The sequence below is a fragment of the Lepidochelys olivacea genome (genome assembly GCF_965140295.1).
Source record: "Lepidochelys olivacea isolate rLepOli2 genome assembly, chromosome: 7".
NCBI lineage: Eukaryota > Metazoa > Chordata > Testudines > Cheloniidae > Lepidochelys > Lepidochelys olivacea.
The window spans coordinates 16,792,097-16,798,998 of record NC_140417.1 but is presented as its reverse complement, the minus strand read 5'-3'; positions in this window follow the sequence as shown (position 1 = coordinate 16,798,998).

Genomic DNA, 6,902 nt, shown 5'->3' with positions numbered 1-6,902 from the left:
TGAGTTTACACAATCCACACTGTATTGAACCGGTTTCACATTTTCCTTTCTTCCACAGTCTCAATTTATGTGGTTTTCCCCACCCCCGAAAGCCATCCGGTTCAATTACGTATGTATAGCAGCTCTAACCTCCAACCACTGTTCTGCTATTATTAACCTTCCGCATAACACTAGCATGCTGCTTATTTGACCAGCTGATCCTACAATTGCAACAGCACCCATCTACAACAGAGTGATTCTCTCTTAGCAGCAGGCTGCCCCTCGTTTCACAAACTGCATTCGATGCCCAGCAATGTTTTGACGATACTGTTGCACCTTTCAGATATGAATAATGGTGCAGTTTTTCCAGAAGCAGCCTCCTATGTGGTGCATGCAAATCACATAATTTAAATCAACTCAGGCAACTAAATGTCTTAATGGCATCACTTGTGCCAGCACAATTTAGCTCACAATTATTTACTAGTGCAAATTTTCAGCCATGAAATGGGAGGCTGTGTGGCAGCCATTTTCAAAAAACTGGCCTAATATTCAAATTTAAACACGCCGTCTGCTAGTAACTGTGCTATCTAAAAATCTCTTGCTACTGAACAAGGGTCTTGGAGATGAACACATTCCTCCACTGTATACCTGATTCCATAGCTTTCAGATATATAACTGGACAAATTGCTCCCTCCCTTGTCTCCCCCTGCCCCCCCCCCGCCTCAGATTTCTGGAACAATTTCCAGAGGAGAGAGACATGAGATACAATTCACTAACCTGTAGTGAAAAATAATTATTCCATTAGGCTGATCTCAGTAATAATTCATGACATTTGAATTATGTTGCCAATGGGGTGTCTTCCATCAGCTTTATTTCTGCTGGTAAATAACAATTCACTTAATTACAGAAATAAATCTGGTGTGGCGTGTGTGTGTCATTTAAAGTGATGAAAATGTTTAATAAAATATGCCCCAGCAATGGAACACAATTAGAAGCAATATTTTGGCCACAACTGTTCCATTTTCTTATTTGCTGATGGGGTGGGGCATTCCCAATGACCTTACAGGGTGATTCCACAATGATTCTACAGGATGGCAAGATGATATGTTGAAACATCATTACAGTAGTAACAGTAAGAATTTCTGACCTCGTTCAATGTTTATTGCTTGAGCTTTCTATGCCATCAATGCCATCACTTGCATTCTTTGGGGGCTATAAAATTCCTTATGGCTTCTAGAACAGGGCTATAGTGTGGAAATTGTTTACATCACTGTCATTTGGATGGCAGGCCTTTGTAATTATTTTGATTTTTAAAGGAAGCTTTGAGACATTGTTTCCTTTTGTTCCACTTAGTTTGACACATTTTGATGTGATTGGCTATTATACAGCTATAAAATTTAAAATAAAAAACTGCACTTTAAAAAAAAACCTACTAATGAGTTAGATTATTGTTCCATCTTGATTCCAGCTGCATTTTTTCCCTAGATGCTATCCATCTTCATCTGAAAAGGCATTTCTTTTAGAACTTGGTTTGTAAGACCATCAGTTTTTTATGACAGTGCCTTGTGTGAAATTCATTGGTAGTTCTTCCCTTAACTCCAGGCTCAGCTTCATCAAAAACCACTAACACAACTGGCACTAATTCACACCTTTACCAAGTGTGGCTTAGATCCAAAGCCAAGAGAAGACTCCCACTGACTTCAATGGGTTTCAGATCTGGTTCTGTGTATGCAGAGGATCCAGACTGGACACACTTTCTACCTTCAGGTGAGGGTGAGTCAGCTCCAAAGTGCATGGAGGCTAGGCAGTGTCTGCCTGGTTTTATATCTAATATATAAATCTTTACACATGGCTGTAATTTCAGTCCAAACACACATGCCAGCTTTACCTTCCCGCTTTCAGATGTCACTAGCCTCTACTGGGTCATGTTGGTAAATCATGGTGGGGAAAGCCCAAGAACTGATTAAGTTAATTGTAATAATTTTCCTTAATGGCTATTTAATCATAGGTATCTTAACACCACAGTAGGGCTAACTTCAAATTTCTGACTCTAATACCAGCTCATCAGGCACTATTATGGACTGGTTTAATTCCTGTTTCTTTCACATTGTCACCAGAGACTAAAGCATCACTATTATGATCCAAATAGTACTTGTGTCTCCCCATGCTAGGGATCTTTTCTGGGTCCTGTCTTAGCAACAAGAGACCTATAGCTACAGAAACATTATACAATTCTTATAAATATCAATATTGTATGTATACAGCTGACTATAAATTAGTTTTCCGTCATTTATGACAACCAGGCAACAACTCTGTGTTGCCTGATTGCCTTTCTTGATAGTCATCTTTGCCCATCATCCAATTTCTCACAAAACAAATGTGGACAAAAAATTGAACTGTTACTCCTTAAGTCTGTTCAAATGCTGTCCTCTCTTTCCTCTGAATATTCCCCCACACTGATGATCACCATATCTTTCTCCTGTTACCATTAGTTTCTAACCTTGGGGTCAATTTTGACTTGTTTGCTCTTGGAGGCTCACACAAGTCAGATTAAGGCTTCATATTGCCATCTTATAGATGTAGGCTGAAAATTAAAATAAATTGTTTCATGGGGATGCAGATACTCTTATATAATCCCTTGTGACATTCTGCCTGAATTATTGTAATTGTAGTAGTCTTCCTTCCTCTTTGCCACACCATTTAAGCTGAATTCACTTACTAGAAGTCTCAGAGCAACCAAGATACCCAGTCATATCAGCTATTTTACAGATCCTCTGCTGTCATTCTGACTACATGTGCACAGCCAGGAAGCTTCCTTACCTGCCATATTAAAGAGATCACAGAAGCAATGAAGGGGTCAGTGCTGGGGCCCCAGAAGTGAGAAATACGGTTTAAAAAGACAGGAACCAATGTAAGCCAACCACTACATGGCCAAGAAACGTGACTGATCTCCACACTATAGCCCGAGAAGAGGGCTTTCAATGCCACTGGGAAATTGCCAAGACGTTAAGCATGTTCAACAGGAATCCAGAGGTGAAATGCTAGAGGAGGACATGTAATCAGTAATAGCATCTTATAAACTAAAATGTCACTAGTTAGGGCTACAAGCATCTTTTAAGCAGTTGTAGCTTCCTTTCTTGTCAAATAATTTCTACTGAATGGAACTTAGGGGAGAGTAGTGGAGGGTCATTCATCTTAAGGCACTGCAGGTGGAAGAGGAGACTATAGTCATGTAATGGAATGCTGGCAAGAAAAAAATATCCTTCTGGACTCTGTGGTTAGCAAGCTAGTTTTGATTTGCTATTACGTGTTTTTACAGGGACTCCCAGTCAATAGTGAAAAAACAAGTCTCATTCTGTAGGTTCAGGGGATTTTAAAATACAAGTCTGAAGGCCTATAGAAAAAAAAAAGAAGAGAGAATGATTTTAAATGGATAGATGGTACAGCACTCTAGATTTATTTTATTGGTAGCTGGTCAGTCCTGGTCAGCATGGAAATTTGACTCCTAGTACAAGATCTCTAAATTGCCTCCCATAAGGAAATCATCAATGTTATCTGAGTTTTGATTTAGGGTCAGCCAGTATTGAGTTATGTAGTCTTGAAGAATAATAAAGGATCAGTTCCTTTAAGTGGAAGAATCTGTTGAACCAATAGCAAACCAGAAACAGTACCATCCACTCCTCAGTGACCTTTACTAAAGATCACAAATAATAAGGAGATGTACCAGAAAGGTAGTTGTTAAAACCACACAAGTGCAGACACTGCAATTTTAACCCTCCTAATGTTTTGGGGTCTGATCCCAACACACAAAAATAAAAAATTCTCATGCCTCCGTCTTCATGTATTAAATATACTCAAACTAGGACGTCAATCTTTCTGCATTGGATTTATCTTGTTCATTATGTTTTTTGCATAGAAAAAAAATCTCTAATGGTATTAGAGTTAAACCCCAAATTACACAGGTCTTCCAGCATCATTTTGTTTGGAGGCAGGAGTCATGATTAGATGAAACTTTCAGCATTGTTTTTATCATCATAGCCACAGTGTCCTCCTGCCAAAATGCACCAAAAGATTCTTTGGGGTCTCTGAGATCTTCCCCCTCCCCAGCATAACATTTAGCTCATGTGTCACTCCAATTGTCCAGTAAACCGAATTTCCTTCAAGATAATACTGTCAGACTGATTTTTTTTGAAACCTGAACTTGCTAGGAGGAGTTTCTGGGGAAGCCACACTTGACAAATGCTGATGTTGGGGAAAGACTCGCTGTTTCTGGGGCAAAGACTCACTGTTGCATTGCACTTGCACATCGCATGTCTGAATGTATATATTGTTTGGATTTTGTTAAATGGCACAATAAACCTTTGAGTAAGAAGCAAACAGATGCTTCTCAGGTGCCTGGGTACAGACATGGTGAAAGAACTGGTACAGGAAGGGAACACAGCCTTGTCTCAGGCGTCTAGGGCAGCAGCATTGAGTGTGCGGGGTATTGATCCAGAGTGAGCTTGAGAAATGGGGAAGATGTTACATCTGTTCTTGAGTCATTTATTTGTGCCATTTACTTCAAGTAATAAACTATGTACCACCACTTGACCACATCTGTGACTTTTATATTGTGGCTCTTGCTATGTGTTTTCATTGTCTAAATATGGGGTCAAGTTTGACCGCCAATACCTGCATAATATGTACCTTTCTAAAACAATGTGTTTGATCCTGGTGTCAATTACACCCAACACAAGTACTGTATCATGTGCTTCTGAATCTAGGAAAGCTTCAACTTGTTATTTATAGTTCACTGGTTACCATAAAGTCAATTTTAAATGCATTCTATGTGTTTCCCCCCCAGTTTTGACAGCTATAACCCAACTATTTCCATATCAGGGTCTTTTTGAATTAATATGAGAGTTAAAAATCAATTCTCTAGACTGGGTACCAATGAAGATTAAACCAATAAAGGGGTTACGAGGAAACTTGAGAGAGAGAGAGAGAGAGAGAGAACAACAAACATGCTGAAGAATCCTGAGCTGGGTTGCAGTCTTGAAATAATAGCTTAATGCAATTCAGTTCTTATTGGTTGCCTAGAAACTAACTTGGGGAAACAAGTAAAAGCACAACTATAATGGGTGGGCTTAATAAGGGAATTATTGATGCCACCAAACTGTTAGGCTACCATTTTTTTTTAAACAAGAAATCACCCAAAACCCTTCTTTGACATCCCAAACACCAAGGTTGTAGACCCAACAAGGTGAAATTACATAATGCTAGCAGTTAACACTAGCAGAGGAGCTTTTGACATTCAGATATTTTCCATTAGTGCTACACTAGATCTAAACTTACTTGTCAAGTGGTCTCTTTAGGTAAAACTTTTTGTAGCAGGATATAGCTGCAGCTACGGCTATTGCAAAGAAACCAATCCATTTCATTATAGTCACACAAGGGTTTGCATCAGGCTAGTGGAACAGGTTGCAAAACCAGAAGTGCAGAGCTTTATAGATGCTTCTGATGGATTAAGATTCAATGTATATAGAGTATTATTGTCCATGGGCTACAATAAGGAAGGACCTAGCTCCAAGGCTGACTCAGGTTGAAGAACATTTGGGGATGAGATTTTTTCTTCAAGCTACCGTCTATTAAGTGGTTATGAATATCATTTGTGTTAGTGGGAAAAAAAACACATCAAAAGGGCCTGAGCCTGCAAACATTTCATCATGTGTAGAAATGTATGCACCACTGTGCTAGCCAATGCTCACTGAAGCCAATGGAAAAATATTCCCAGCATTGACTTCAGTGATCAAGCCTATTCTGCCTAAAGTATCAGTGGGCCAAAAGCTGAAGTCTTTTATCATTAAAATGTTTGACCTGCAGGGCTGGGGAATCTGGTACTGATCCAAGATCTAGTCCAAAATGAGTCACACAGCTTGTACTTATATGATTAACCATATAGTATATGGCTCTCAAACATAAAACAATTAGACCACGGACTATAGCCCACCCAGTTTTATGGCTTGAAACAGTTGTTTAGGGAGTACATTTTTTTATCCTAATTATTTTTGACAGGAATTAGGTCACTTTAGTTTAAAATTCAACTGAACAGCCACCTTTCTGCTCATTACTTTTGTATATGTGATTTATTTACAATAGCAAAGGAGAAAATACTATAAAAAACTAGTTGCAAGCCTTTGAGAGTTAAAGCCACAAAACAGTAATGTGCAAATGCTGAGCTTAAAACCTACACATTGCCAGTGTTAATTTAGGTAGGACTGATCATATGTTAAAAATAATCTTTAAAAACATGATTCTATTAAAACTCTTCCTTCAACATACTGCAGTGCAAGTAGTCTTGTGTTAGAATGTACAACAATATTAAACTCAGGAATGGTGACTGAGACAGATTTACCTTTGTTAGATACCTATTACGTACATAAACAGCATTTTATGTAATCACTAATTATAGGCAGTAATTTTATTATAAAAATGAAGCTTTCTAAAAATGTGATTATTAAAAATAAGTTTAATACTACTTATTTAGTTCAGTTCATAGAGCTCCTATTCCTAGTGCTAGGATAAGGAAAAACACAAACAAATCAACAGTCTAAAACCAATTGCTGAAAGGCCCAAATACACACTATAGAGTCTGAGGTTTAAAAAAAAAAAAAAAAAGCCATTCAAGACAATAGAAACAACCCCATTCAATCAATCATGGGCACTGACTGAGTTCACTGCAAGGTCAGAAAGTGAACAAATCAGAGGTCCTCTACAGAGCATCCTGCTGTCAGCTCCTTCCCATTTAAAGCACTGATTTTGGAAAGCACTTAAGACTATCCTTTAAGCATGTGCTTAAGAGCCATCAAAGTCAAGGGGACCTGAGCATGCTTCCTGAAAAAAAAAAACAGAATACTTAGCTCACTGAAGTCAAGGATAACACT